General features: G+C 37.1%; 1 protein-coding gene across 30 annotated transcripts in view; it reads left to right on the top strand.

Annotated features, from left to right (window-relative positions):
* Nucleotides 1-15,233, top strand: part of EPHA3 (EPH receptor A3) — a 393,120-nt gene that overhangs the window by 294,997 nt on the left and 82,890 nt on the right. The gene's annotated exons all lie outside the window — the stretch shown is intronic.

Below are 15,233 nucleotides of genomic sequence, written 5' to 3'. Positions count from 1 at the left end.
AGTTCAAAATGTTCTCAAGCTCTCATCAATATTCTGAGTATCTTCAGAGACCAAGGGTGTCTTAGTTTGCCTTTATCTACAGGGACGTGTGTATCAAAATGAAACACGGAAAGAAAGGCAACTGATGAAGTATCAGGTATTGGTCAAATAACCCTGTGGAAGACTGGAATTTAGTTCTGCTACTGAACAGCGAGAGCCAGTATGGAACATTTGCTTCAGAGTTATCCTACTCAATAGAAGATCGAGTTTGGGTATTTATACCTAGATGCCTTATCAGTTCTTGATTGAGACAGTCCCAAGAATGATAGCTAATTGAAGAACTATTAATTCTTAGAGCTCCCAACCTGAAGTGCTTGGGCAGAGCTGACTCCAGTGGTCAAAGAAGGCCCTCAGTCAAATGGAGTAAGATTGTGGTGACTTGAAATAGGAAAGTTACCCTACAATAGTAAATGTCAAAGGGCTATTGTTAGGAGACCAACTAAAAATGCCCATTAGGTACCCTGAATAGGTTGGAGTACTTCAAACCAGTTAGTTTTTAATGGAGATGATAGGTTCCATATGCATTTAGGGGAGCATGAGATTTGGGTAATAATTTGTAAATAAATCCAACTGTAGTGATGAGAGGGTTTCCCTCATAGCTCAGTTGGTAAAGAATTCACCTGCAATGCAGGAGACCTTGGTTCAATTCCTGCGTCTGAAGATCCCCTGGAGAAGGGATCGGCTACCCACAGCAGTATTCTGGACTTCCCCTGTGGCTCAGCTGGTAAAGAATCTGCCTGCAATGCGGGAGACCTGGGTTTGATCCTTGGGTTGGGAAGATCCCCTGGAGAAGGGAAAGGCTACCCATTCCAGTATTATGGCCTAGATAATTCCATGAACTGTATAGTCCATGGAGCAGCAAAGAGTTGGAAACGACTGAGTGACTTTCACTTTCACTAGTGATGAGAAAGTTTTCAGTCTCCATAAAAGTAGATTCAACTGCCTTTTACACTGCCTGAACTCTTATGGCAGAAAGTGAAGAAGAAATAAATAGCCTCTTGAAGAAAGTGAAAGAGGAGAGTGAAAAAGTTGGCTTAAAGCTCAACATTCAGAAAACAAAGATCATGGCATCCAGTCCCATCACTTCATGGCAAATAGATGGAGGAACACTGAAAACAGTGGCTGACTTTATTTTTGAGGGCTCCAAAATCACTGCAGATGGTGATTGCAGCCATGAAATTAAAAGATGCTTACTCCTTGGAAGGAAAGTTATGACAAACCTAGACAGCATATTGAAAACCAGAGGCATTACTTTGTCAACAAAGGTCTGTCTAGTCAAGGCTACGGTTTTTCCAGTAGTCATGTATGGATGTGAGAGTTGGACTATAAAGAAAGCTGAGCGCCGAAGAATTGATGCTTTTGAACTGTGGTGTTGGAGAAGACTCTTGAGAGTCCCTTGGACTGCAAGGAGATCCAACTAGTCCATCCTAAAGGAAATCAGTCCTGAATGTTCATTGGAAGGACTGAAACTAAAGCTGAAACTCTAATACTTTGGCCACCTGATGCAAAGAGCTGACTCATTTGAAAAGACCCTGATGCTGGGAAAGATTGAAGGCAGGAGGAGAAGGGGACAACAGAGGATGAAATGATTGGATGGTATCACCGACTCAATGGGCATGAGTTTGGGTAAACTCTGGGAGTTGGTGATGGCAGGGAGGCCTGGCGTGCTGCAGTCCATGGGGTTGCAAAGAGGCAGACATGACTGAGACTAAACTGAACTGAACTGAACCATTGTATGCTGCTTTATCCATTCCACCATGTCTGGTAGTTAATGAACGCATCACCTCCTCTGGAATGAAATCATAAAAAGCAAGAGAGTTCCAGAAAAACATCTATTTCTTCTTTATTGACTATGCCAAAGCCTTTGACTGTGTGGGTCACAATAAACTGCTGAAAATTCTGAAAGAGATGGGAATACCAGACCACCTGACCTGCCTCTTGAGAAATTTGTATGCAGGTCAGGAAGCAACAGTTAGAACTGGACATGGAACAACAGACTGGTTCCAAATAGGAAAAGGAGTACTTCGAGGCTGTATATTGTCACCCTGCTTGTTTAACTTATATGCAGAGTACATCATGAGAAATGCTGGGCTGGAGGAAGCACAGCTGGAAACAAGATTGCTGGGAGAAATATCAATAACCTCAGATATGCAGATGACACCACCCTTATGGCAGAAAGTGAAGAAGAACTAAAGAGCCCCTTGATGAAAGTTAGAGAGGAGAGTGAAAAAGTTGGCTTAAAGCTCAACATTCAGAAAACGAAGATCATGGTATCTGGTCCCATCATTTCATGGCAAATAGATGGGGAAACAGTGGAAACAGTTACTGACTTTATTTTGGGGGGCTCCAAAATCACTGCAGATGGTGATTGCAGTCATAAAATTAAAAGACGCTTACTCCTTGGAAGGAAAGTTATGACCAACCTAGACAACATATTGAAAACCAGAGGCATTACTTTGTCAACAAAGGTCTGTCTAGTCAAGGCTATGGTTTTTCCAGTAGTCATGTGTGGAGCTGGGAGTTGGAGTATAAAGAAAGCTGAGTGCCAAAGAATTGACGCTTTTGAACTATGGTGTTGGAGAGGACTCTTGAGAGTCCCTTGGACTGCAAGGATATCCAACCAGTCCATCCTAAAGGGGATCAGTCCTGGGTGTTCATTGGAAGGACTGATATTGAAGCTAAAACTCCCAATATTTTGGCCACCTGATGCAAGGAGCTGACTCATTGGAAAAGACCCTGATGCTGGGAAAGATCGAGGGCAGGAGGAGAAGGGGACGACAGAGGATGAGATGGTTTGATGGCATCACCAACCCAATGGACATGGGTTTGGGTGGACTCCTGGATTTGGTGATGGACAGGGATGCCTGGTGTGCTGCGGTTTGGGGGTCTCAAAGTTTCAGACACTACTGAGCTACTGAACTGAACCAAACTGAACTGAATGATTTTTCACTAAAGAATTAGGGGCTACCAGATGGCTCAGTGATAAAGAACCCATCTGCCATTGCAGGAGACATAAGAGATGTGGGCTCAGTCCCTGGGTCGGGAAGTTGCCCTGGAGGAGGGCATGGCAACGCACTCCAGTAGTCTTGCCTGAAGAATCCCATGGGCAGAGGAGCCTTGCGGGCTACAGTCCACAAGGTAGCAAAGAGTTGAACACAACTGAAGCGACTTATCGCACACACATGCACTAAGTAATTAATCAAATATATGCAAAAGGAACATGTAAAACACAAGATCTATTACGTTATTAATTTAGAATGGACCTTAGAATCATGGTAAAGAGAGCTATAAGACCAACTAGGTTTGTTGCTTTGTTAAATGGTATATTAAACGTTGTCTCAAGTGTCTTTCTGAAGAATGACTTGAGTATCTTTAGTCTTCTTCTAGTAGGATAGTAAGAAAGGGAAAGAATATGTGATTAAATACTAGTCAGTAACCTTTTCATTTAAAAATGTGTTATTTTTGTCTCCTATAAAATTGCAATAGAAATGACCTCATTGCTTATATTACAAAGTGTAACTGGAAAGTATGAATGGAAGAATTCAAATGAGAGAAGTCTGTGAAAATGAATGAGAGTACCACCATTTGGTAAATGTTGTTTTAGTTGAGCTTCTTGATAGTTTTAAAAAATAAGTTTCCTTCATTTTTTTAAATCAGAAAAAGAATTTCCATCTTTAAGATTGCCGTTAGAAATAAATAAAATAATATGTGAATAATTTTACATTCATAGTTAATAATATAAGCATAGTCTCCTATATATTGCATATTTCCCACCTATGTTCGGATTAAAAGGTGTTGATTAAGATTTCAAAGTTACCAATAAAGTTGACATTGAATATTTAGATGGATAGTTTGTCATCGATGTGATTTGTTATTTCCTTAAATGAACATTTCTAGTTAGCAACTTGTAGACCATAGAGCCTTTTAATTTGTCTTCAAAAAGTGACTTTGAACATATGTTATTTTGTTAAATAATAAATGTTAACTGAATAAATTCTTTGGTTGCATGTTTTCTTTCTACAGTCACTTGATTGCTTCTTGTAAAACTCTGCTAACTTTCCATGGAATGTATTGGAAATTTTTTCTCACAAGTTTCCTTCTGTGTTTGTCTTTCCTGTAGTTACTTCCCTTATTATAAGCTTAATTGCTACAGGTTTTGTAATAAGGACATGTTCATCTATTCAAAACTTGTTTTACTTGGGTTGATTTTTTTTCTTATCTGATTTCATGATACACCCTTTCACAAGAAAGCTAGTGGTAAATTACCCAAAGCAGTTCTCAACCAATTGTTGTACATTTTAAAAAATATATGAATGAAGAGAACACAGACATTATATTGATAATTTGCAATTGTCTATGCATTGAATGCTTTATATAAACACAAATGTTAATGGAATATTCGTTCCACGTGTACCTACTTGTAAATTCTATACATTGTTTAGAACCCAGAGTCTGGTCTTAGGGGATTCTTATTTCAGGATCTCTTTCAGAGAATTAAACCAGGCCATTAGAACCCAAAGTCAGTTTGACAGTCAGTTATTCCTAAGGTTAACAAAGAGTAAAAGTACCATACTATAGCCATTCAGGAACGCAAGATGTGTACATAAATCCATAAACACATATATGAAAACCAACTGTGAGTCACCCTAGAATGTAAGAGGGGTAGGAAAACTCAGTTGTGTTTGGAGAATGGACTGCCAGATTTGTCAACCTCAAATTTACTTTGCCTCTAGCATTTTTCCCTCATATTTTTCTAGCTAGGTGCATTTTGAAGTAAATTTAACTTGAAAAGCATGTTTCTAAAGCTAAACCACAGACTGTGCAATGTGAATAATAATGATCCTTGGCTTATTGTTTCTCAATTCCAGAAGAAACTGACAGACCAAGCTGCCAGTTATCCTGTCTGTATAATAATTAATACAGGTTTTTTTTTTTTTCAACAAACAAGTCTAAAAATTTGATAAAATATATAGAACACAGTAAAAGTTCAAAATCATTCAAAGCCATACAATTAATTTAAGTACCTCTCTATTCAATAACAACGTATACTACTTCATATTTCTGATTATTCTTTTTTTATATAACTTTATTGAAATATATTTTACAACTAATGAAATCCACTCACTTCAAGTATACAGTTCAATAATTTGTAATAATGTTACTGACTGATGAAACTATCACCATAAATCCATTTTAGAATATTTTTATTCCTTCCAATAAATAACGAAGATGAACTCATCTCTGCATTTCTAACTCAGTTTTTAAATATAATTCTAATCAACAGTTTACAAGCTTGAGAATAAATGTTTAGAATGTTTTCATATTAGTTAAAATAAAAAGTCTCTCCCATAAAATGGGGACTTTATGCAGCAGTGTCTGATAACTCTAATGCATAAGCTAAAGATAATTTTTTGTCAGCTATTGGGAATTAGAAATGCAGGAACCTAAATATAAACGTTGAAATATAAGCCAGAATCTTAAAGGAAATAAGTATATTTGTATTTGCATAATTTTTTTTGCTTTTCTTATGCAATCTCAAAATGGAACAACTTAAGGCTATTTTTTCCTAATGTGCCAAAGTTTTTATGGTGCATGTAACAATTAATCTGCCCCAGCTCTCAGAGTTCTAAGGTCAATTATGTGAAGTTTGCGTAATTGCAAAGGTATGTATTGATGCATTTTCCCTATTTGGATGAACTTGAGAATTAGCGTTACTCCGAAATTCATGACTAGCTAAAAAGGTATTTGACAAAAATTCTTTAAATAAATTAATTGTATGCCTGGAACCAAAGAGGTCAGACCACAGGCATCATGGAAATTAAGCAGCAGGTAGCCTGCGCTAGGGAATTTCCTCTTTGTTTTCTGCTTACAGTTTAAAAAATCTCTGTGAGAAATGAAATATTATTTAGTGCAACTAAATGTTTGCATTTCTTAAGTGATATGGGACAAGAAGGAGGGAATTTGTTTGGGACAAAAAGAGATTGGGGAGTGTCTTAGTGAATGCAAGCATGGACAATGACAATTTTGCAGCCAAAATAGAAATTTTGCAGGCATGATTGCTTTTGGAGACTCTGTAAGTCTCTGTTGATGTGCATTTTGCTTGTATAAATATGAAAAAATACTCAAATTGGCATATTCCTTACCTGCATCTTACAGACAGCTAGCATAGAAAAAAATCAGTAAACATAGCCTATTTTATGAATTAATTTGTTAAATTTTAATTGGTCAGGGGTTTGGGATGATACAGAAGTGAAAATTGGGCTTCGTGGAATTGTCAAGTGTGTTTAGCCTTTTCCTATTGATTTAAAATTTTTAGGTGATTCCTTTTGAATTAATAAAGACTTTTGTGTTCCTATCTATAGGAACTTTTGTGTTCCTATCCTTTGTGTTCCTATCCTATATTATATATAAATTCCTAGCATAAAGGTAACATGGAAGTAGGGCTACTCAGAAAGATGATTTTACTGTCATCAAAATACTTTACATTCTACATAATGACCCAACAAAAAGGTTCTCTTTTCTGGAATGCTCCCTGTTTTCATTTTTTCAAGTCAGTGAATATTTCTATATGCTAGTAAACTGGATAGCTCTGAGCTAATTCGAAAATGAAATGTTTGATCAAATTTTGCAGATTTCCTGTTATGGGAGGTTTGGGCATTTATTTTCCTAAGGGAAAGGTTCAACCTACATGATATCTAAAACAGAAACCCCTCCCTGCAGCAGTTAGTCTGTGTTGCACTCAGGGTAGAATGGCTAGGCATACATAAGCCATATGGGCCAGGCTTGCACACGCCATATGTTAAGCAGAATTTCTCAACATTTTTTTCTCCTTTCATACGCAAGATTAACACTATTTAGATGCAACATATACTTCTATGGTGAACGTTTACGGGGGGATAATGCACTATAAAAATTCATGATTCATACAACAATAAAGAGTAAAGTAATGGTTGCTCACTCATGGATGGAACACTTAGTTATAAGGACAAGTGTCATTCCTGCAGGAGTAAATCAATTTCTCACTCAACCAAGAACATATACAAGTGAGAGGGAGTTTATTGTAAGACTGCACTTTATTTTACACAAATGCATGCATACATTAGTCTGTGTGCGTATATGCGTTTCAAATTTCAGTACCTCAGTTAGTTAGCTATTTATTACCAATAGCTAATATCTCAACTAATCCTACTACAAGAGGGTTTATATGTGATGCCTTGAAGAATTCTAGACTGACACAACTGTAGCAACATTTTCTTCATCTTCTTTTCTTTTCTTACTTGTAAAAATGAAAGGATCAAGCAAAGAATAAACAGAAGTATTCACCTTGGGTGTCAATGATATCAATGAAGAATAGGTTCAAACAAGGATGTCAGCTTATGATTTAGTATCTAGTATCTAACTAACAGTGTAATATGACTAAAATCATGGGTTTAATGAACAGATCCACAGGTATTCAACAGATTGAAAGCCTATAATTGCAGAAGTATCTCTTTCTTAAATAGCATTATAGATTAAAAATGTGTTTTATCAAGATTTCTATAGGTAGATTTTAAACCTGAATGTTGTTAAATATCAAAGAGAGTGCATCATGGCAGGTTTCTGGATTTGAATAAAGTAAGAAAAAAGGATGACTATAAGACTGTGTATGTACCAGTCATTTCCTTAAATACCTCACTACCTATCTATAAAGAATTGCCTTTTACCTGTTTGAAAAAAATTCTAGATGATATTCCACTACTGTGGTTAATTAGAATGATGTTGTTCTTGTTGTTCAGTTGCTCAATCATGTCTAGCTCTTTGCGACTACATGTACTGCAGCACACCAGGCTTCCTACACTATCTCCCAGAATTTGCTCAAACTCATGCCTATTGAGCTGATGATGGCATTCAACCATATCATCCTCTGTCATCCCCTTATACTCATGCCCTCAATCTCTCCCAGCATCAGGATCTTTTCAAATGACTTGGCTCTTCTCATCAAGTGGCCATAGTATTAGAGCTTCAGCATCAGTCTTCCAATGAATATTCAGGGTTGATTTCCTTTAGAATAGACTGGTTTGATCACCTCACTGTCCAAGGGACTCTCAAGAGTCTTCTCCAACACCACAGTTCTAAAGCATCAATTCATTGGCACTCATCTTTCTTTATGGTCCAGCTCTCACATCCATACGTGACTACTGGAAAAACCATAGCTTTGACTATAGGGACTTTTGTCAGCAAAGTAACATCTGTGCTCTTTAATACATTGTCTAGGTTTGTCATAGCTTTTCTTCCAAGGAGCAAGCGTCTTTTAATTTCATGGCTACCGTCGCTGTCTGCAGTGATTTTGGAGCCCAAGAAAATAAAGTCTGTCATCATTTCCACTTGTTCCCCTTCTGCTTGCCATGAAGTGATGGAACCAGAGGGCATGATCTTTGTTTTTTGAATGTTGAATTTTAAGCCAGCTTTTTCTCTCTCCTCTTTCACTTTCATCAAGAGGCTCTTTAGTTCCTCTTCGCTTTCCTCCATAGGGTGGTGTCATCTGTGTATCTGAGGTTATTGATATTTCTCCTGGCAATCTTGACTCCAGCTTGTGCTTCAGCCAGGCTGGCATTTCGTATGATGTACACTGCATATAAGTTAAATAAGAGGGGTGACAATATGCAGCTTTGACATACTCCTTTCCCAATTTTGAACCAGTCCTTTGTTCCATGTGTGATTTTAACTGTTGCTTCTTGATCTGCATACAGGCTTCTCAGGATGCAGGTAATGCAGTATTTCCATTTCTTGAAGATCCACAGTTTGTTGTGACCCACAGAAAGACTTTAGCATAGTTAATAAAACTGGTTTTTTCTGGAATGCTCTTGCATTTTCTATGGTCCAATGGATGTTGACAATTTGATCTCTGGTGCCTCTGCCTTTTCTAAATCCAGCTTGTACCTCTGGAAGTTCTCAGTTCATCTACTGTGAAATCTAGTTGGAGAATTTTGAGCAATACCTTGCTAGCCTGTGAAATGAGTTCAACTGTGCAGTAGTTTGAATATTCTTTGGCATTGCCTTTCCTTGGAATTGGAATGAAAACTGACCCTTTCCAGTCCTGTGGCCACTGCTGAGTTTTCCAAAGTTGCTGGCATATCAAGTGCAGCACTTACACAGCATCATCTTTTAGAATTTCAAATAGTTCAACTGGAATTCCATCATGTCCCCTAACTTTGTTCTTAGTGATGCTTCCTAAGTCCCGCTTGACTTCACACTCCAGGATTTCTGGGTCTAGGTGAGTGAACACAGCATCATGGTTATCTGGGCCATGAAGATCTATTTTGAATAGTTCTTCGGTGTATTCTCATTACCTCTTCTAATATCTTCTGCTTCTGTTAAGTCCACACCATTTCTGTCCTTTACTGTGCCCATCTTTGCATAAAATGTTCCTTTGCTATCTCTAATTTTCTTGAAGAGAGCTCTAGTCTTTCCCAGTTTATTGTTTTCCTCTATTTATTTGCATTGATCACTTAAGAAGGTTTTCTTATCTTTCCTTGCTATTCTTTGGAACTCTGCATTCAAATGGGTGTATCTTTCCTTTTCTCCTTTGCCTTTTGCTTCTCTTCTTTTTCAGCTATTTGTAAGGCCTTCTCAGACAACCATTTTGACTTTTTGCATTTCTTTTTCTTGGGGATGGTTTTGATCACCGCCCTCTGTACAGTGTTATAAATCTCCATCCATAGTTCTTCAGGCACTCTGTACATCATATCTAACCCCTTGAATCAATTTGCCACTTCCACTGTATAATTGCAAGGGATTTGATTTAGGTCATACCTGAATTATCTAGTGGTTTTCCCTCCTTTCTTCAATTTAAGTCTGAATTTTGCAATAAGGAGTTCTCGATCTGAGCTACAGTCAGCTTTCGGTCTGTTTTTGTTGACTGTATAGAGCTTCTCTATCTTCCGTGGCAATATAATATAATCAATCTGAATATAATCAATCCAATTTCAGTGTTGACCATCTGGTAGTGTCCATGTGTAGAGGCATCTTTTGTGTTATTGGAAAAGAATGTTTGCTATGACCAGTACATTCTCTTTGCAAAACTCTGTTGCCTTTGCCTTGCTTCATTTTGTACTCCAACATCAAACTTGCCTGTTTCTCCAGGTATCTCTTGACTTCCTACTTTTCATTCTAGTCCCCTATGATGAAAAGGGCATCTTTTTTGTGTGTGTGTGGTGTTAGTTCTGGAAGGTCTTGTAAGTCTTCATAGAGCCATTCAACTTCAGGATCTTTGGCATTAGTGGCTGGGGCATAGACTTGAATTTTTTATTATTATTCATGTATGGTGAGGCCAACAGATTAATAAAATAATTGCTATTGAAAATGTAGTTTGCTCTTTACAATTCCCAGGAGAAGGGGACATATCACACCATGGAGGACCACACCAGAGTTGGTCAGGAAGTTGAAGCAACAAGGAAAATGCAGGGGCAGGAGCCTTTTTTGTGGTATTTAAAGAAAAGCAAGTCTAGGCAGGATAAGGCAAGTATACTAAAAACTGGCTAGTTTGAGTAATTTCAGTAGTAGTCTCTGAGGTATAAGGACCTCCTCTAGTTGTCTGGTACCTGGTCTTAGGATGACTGGGACAGAGGAACATTGCCTGCTAGAGCCTAAGAACCAGATACAGAAGGCACTAGATTGATTAGTTTGCAGTATGAGAGGCATACTCTTGGGCCAGTCTTTGCTGTTTCTAGAATTGGTTAATCCTAGGAGAGGCAGCCTAAATTCAGTCAGCATAGCTCCATATGCAGGAGCGTCAAGCATACGGAAAAGGAGAAAAATATAGTTAACAATATGACACAATAAGATCTAATTATACAAATCATATATTTTACTTCTTTTTAAATCGAGGTAACATTTATATACAGTAAATTGCATTAACTGTAAGTAAAATGAAATGACGTTTAACAAGCACACCTAGCCCTGTGAAAATATAGAATATTTTTATCAATGTCTCTTTCCTTTTATAATTATAGTTTGTGAATAAAAGTTTAATGTACTTAAAACCAGTATATATTTTTCTAGTTTCTAAATACATAGCATATTGTAAATTTTTTCCTCCTTTCTATTCTGCTTAAACACATGAAACAAGAAACCCAAGATCCAAGAACATAGACATCAGATTAGGTTTCTTGTCATTTTCTGTAAAATGGAAGCTGGGTAAATGGCAGTCCTCTTTGGCTCTAAGCATGTGTTAAAGGTGTATCTGTCCACTCCTGCTCACAATTAGAAGGCAGCAGGCCCTTTGTCAGAAACTCCAGAGATAATATCACCATGGTCCAGATTTAGTTGCATCTATCCTATACTGGGTGTTTCCCTGGTGGCTCAGACAGTAAAGAATCCGCCTGCAGTGAGGAGACCCAGGCTCAACACCTGGGTCAAGAAGATTCCCTGGAGAAGGGAATGGCAGCTCACTCCAGTATTCTTGCCTGGAGAATCCCATAGAAAGAGGAGCCTGGCAAGCTAAAGTCCATGGGGTCGCAAAGAGTCGGACACGACTGAACGACTAAGCGTGCACACGTGTCCTGTGCTGAAATGTAGTAACTCTATCCCTGAAGGACTCTGAATCAGAACCAGACCTATAACTTCAGCAGTCCTTTAAAACAAACATAGCCTCACAGTGTGGTTAGCCTAGTTCTCCTCTGAAATGTTCTCTTCATTCATCTGGGGTTTATCTTGTACCATCACCATTTTCCCACCACCACATGTCTATTAGCTACATTCAACAGCTGCTCCTATCAATCTTTGGGGTCATCTATACTAAAATAATTTTGCCTATACTAAAAGTTGTATAAGATATCATTTGATTTTTCCCAAGAGACCATATTTAGTATTTAAAATTTGATGATTAACTTTGGTTTTGACATTTCTACTCTATTGTCTTTATTTTGTAAAAGCCGCTGCATTAAGACAACATGCTTACAATCCTACATTGGGTAGGAACTTGGGATATTAAAATCCCATAAAGGCAGATTTTCTAAATAGAATAACTAGGAAATTTATCCAGGGAGAAAGTTGAAAAAATCTGAATCAAGACATATTGCTACTCCCAAAGCCAAGTTGTATCTTCTGGAAATTTTAAGATATTTAGAAATCTCATGAAGTGAGGAAATTCTCAGACAACTTGCAGCTCTCTGGGAGGGAAGATTCTAGCCTTTTAATGTAGATTGTTTATATTATCTCTGGAATGCATTTTTCTAAATTTACGCTCAGGCCTTAGAAGTGTGATGTTTGGATTTCCAGAAATAATGTAAAGGATATTGCATATTTAAAAATAATGTATACATAGCTAAATGTCTGCCTGTCATGGAATTTTGAGAGTATTTTATGCTTCTTGTGTAATTGATGAAGAAAAAGAATGCCCTAAATGAAATTGAATTTTAGTTGTCTCGTATAAAAAGACAATCAGACCCTCTACGAGCATCACAAAGAAAGAACCTTAGGCTAAACACACACACACACACAAACACACATATGTTTAAATAAATAAACCACCTGTCATTTTCACTGCCTTGTAATGTCCTTGATTAGGGCTCACTGAACTCTGAGACTGCAGACATGTTGACAGTATTCATGGCTCTCCGAAGAACTTTAAGGGAGACAAATATTGTAGAATATCTCAGCAAATCCAAAGGACATTATTTTGTTTCTAAAATGTACTGATGCTATAAATGTATATAATGTCTCTCGGAATCTCAATATTTTATAACAGGTTTGCTTGTACACAGCATTTTTCAAAGACAGCCAATTTTAAAATAAATCTTTATTTGCCCTATTTTTGTTGCTTCCTACCTACATGATTTTTTTTATTTCAGAATTATGGATAATAAAAGCCTAATAATAGCAATGTATCAATAGTGACCTCTTTCATAATGAAAACTATGATTACCCCCATAGATTTTCAAAGTCTTTCCTCATATGTAAAATTATAGAAAATATTTTCATTAGTCTCTGCCTCCTGTTTCTGGCACAGAACTCCTAAAACTCATAATTTCCTAAGTGATAAGAGTACTAGAAATATCTTTTGTCCTTTTGTCTTCTACCCCGGTTCCTAACACAGGCCTCTGAAGCCCTTGTAATTTTTTGAGTGACTGGAGTGTGTTGTTCCAATGAGGTGACCCTAGATGGACTCCTGAATGGCTTCTGGAGGTTCCTCTGTCCATGATTTTCTGGCTGGTCACCAGAAAGACCAAGCCTTTATTAGAAGCCTGAAATTTTAGCCCACCCAATTCCCTTGATAAGGGAGAAGGACTGAAACTGGAGTTAATGATCCATGATGCCTACGTGATAGAGCTTCCATGAAAATCCCAATAGTATGGGGTTATTAGGTCTTCCAGGTCAGTGAACACACCCCGACTCACAGAAACAAGCTCCTGCACTTAAGACCTTCCCAGACCTTGCCCTATGTCTCTTCATCTGACTGTTCTTCTGCACTCTTTACCATATTCTTTAATAAACTGGTACATATGTTTCCCTGATTTCTGTGAGTCACTCTAACAAATTAATTGAACTAGCACAGAGGGTCTTGGGAACCCCCCAGTTTGTAGGCAAGTCATACAGAAGTTGTGGGTAACCTGGAAAGCTTCTAATCATAATTGGCATCTGAGATGGGGAGCAGTGTTGTGAGGCTCAGCTTTTAACCAATGGAATATAACACTATCTTCAAGTGGAAGTGTTAGTCGCTCAGTTGTGTTCAATTCTTCGCGATCCCTTGGACTGGGGTTCACCAGGTTCCTCTGTCCATGGTATTCTCCAGGCTAGAATACTGGAGTGGGTAGCCATTCCCTTCTCAAGTCAGATCGTAGGAAACCAAATCAGAATTGATTAGTGTGGGGTAACCCACAAATTTGGTGACTAGAAGTGTCAGAGTATGGTGAGTGTGATAGTAGTGAGAATAAAGGAGAAATACAAGAAGAATTCGATTTTTTAAAACAACATATTGAAGACTGATCCAATTCTATGAGGATATTGAATGGTATTAAAAGAAGGAGAACATGATGTTAAAAAATAAATGTGAAGATCAATTTTAAAAATCAAAAACAGCATCTTTCAATGAATTCATGCAATAAATACCTATGAAATAAACTGTTCTATTAATACAGTTTTTTTCTCTTTTGTTGCTCCATGCTGAAATTGGAATGAGATTATATATTTTAACTGCATTCTCCACTCTAAAACTACTGTGTGTTATTCAAAATTCAATAATTAAAATTTTAGAGTCTTTTAGACATTTAAAACAAGGAAGACTAAATTTTTACTAGAATTTTCCCCCGTATATATTCCATTAACAAAATGTAGGTGGAGAGATCCTCAAAATTTACTTTCAATGTATACATTTTAGAATGTTTTTCTCCCAGCACTATTGATTCAGTTTGAAAATTTTTTCTCTTTACTGTAGAAAAATAGATGGGATAAATTTATAGGAAAAGGTATCTCTGTTTAACATACTATAATTTTCATTTTTATTTGAATTTTGTTATTTTAATATTAAGTCAGGAGCTAAATAGAATTATCTTTCAAAGGAACTAGTCACAAAGTATATTGTATATCTTACTGCAAAGCTAACCAAACTGAATAACTAGATTTATATACATTTAATGTGATGCTAAGCACTAAAGACTCTAAGGAACCTATAATCTGATGGGAAGACATGCGGATAACCAAATGAGATAATTGCAACACAATGTGATTGGCTAAATAATAAGAGAATAAACAACTATACTATATACCAGAACAGAGGACAGAGCTGATTAACTATTGTCTAAGGGACCCAGAAAAAGCTTTATGGGGGAATTAGCAATGGATTTCTAAAGATGATGAGTAAAAGAGATTTTTCCAGTGGAAAAGGGAAGAGAAAGAGTGTTCCAGACGGGGAATGTATGGCAAGTACAGTTGTAGGCAGATGGCCAAAGGTATTGTCTTCAGAATTTTCTTTGAAAGGAGAACAATAAATGATAAAACTGGTATGTATTTATCATTACAGTCTAGTGAGGAATCTTAAATAATAATGTAATATACTTCAAATTGCATGTCTTACGGTGGCCCAGAATTTCCCAAATGCAGGATCTTAAATGTTTTCTGACATCGAATTCTTCAAAATTGAGATTGCCATACCTTTCCTTTGAAGCTTATTTTTTAGTTAAGTTTAAGAAAATTGCTTTGAAATTATGAGATTTTGA

Source organism: Giraffa tippelskirchi, chromosome 2 (assembly GCF_054371585.1).
Source record: "Giraffa tippelskirchi isolate mGirTip1 chromosome 2, T2T-mGirTip1v1.2.pri, whole genome shotgun sequence".
Taxonomy (NCBI): Eukaryota; Metazoa; Chordata; class Mammalia; order Artiodactyla; family Giraffidae; genus Giraffa; species Giraffa tippelskirchi.
This window is presented reverse-complemented; position numbering and strand designations above follow the sequence as displayed.